Here is a 531-nt window from a genome sequence, read left to right on the forward strand (position 1 = left end):
GCATACTGGTAGCACTACACATAGTCGGTATGACAGATTTCCTAACCTGCAGAGTCGTCAACTTTAACGCTAAATATCTCGGTTCGCGAGGCAGAGCGACACTTTTTTCTGCCAGATTCTTTCGTTTTGTGCAAAAACGCGTCGAATAAGCCTAATTTCATCGAAATCGGAGGTGAGGGAGGTATTCTGAATAATTACCTGAAATACATATTTTACCTAATAGTACAATAAAATGTATTAAGTATTTCACGATTTAATCGATCTCTATGTTTATTTATAAACATATCTTTACGTTATTTCGTGTACGACGGCTTTAATGTGCACCAGTGCGCACTGAGTGCGTCCAATCGAATTCGCTATAATATTCAATATGGCCACTATATATATAGGTTGTCATGGCATATACCACCTTGTATATCAGGCATATACCTTGAACAAAAAGTTCCCGGAATTACCACCAGGTGATGCTCTGAGTCAGCTGATTTGAGTTCTGTTTTTTTGGTTAGGTTGCCACATCTATCATTGACATTT

Source organism: Mycetomoellerius zeteki, unplaced genomic scaffold, assembly GCF_001594055.1.
Source record: "Mycetomoellerius zeteki isolate Tzet28-1 unplaced genomic scaffold, Tzet1.0 scaffold785, whole genome shotgun sequence".
NCBI classification, from domain to species: domain Eukaryota; kingdom Metazoa; phylum Arthropoda; class Insecta; order Hymenoptera; family Formicidae; genus Mycetomoellerius; species Mycetomoellerius zeteki.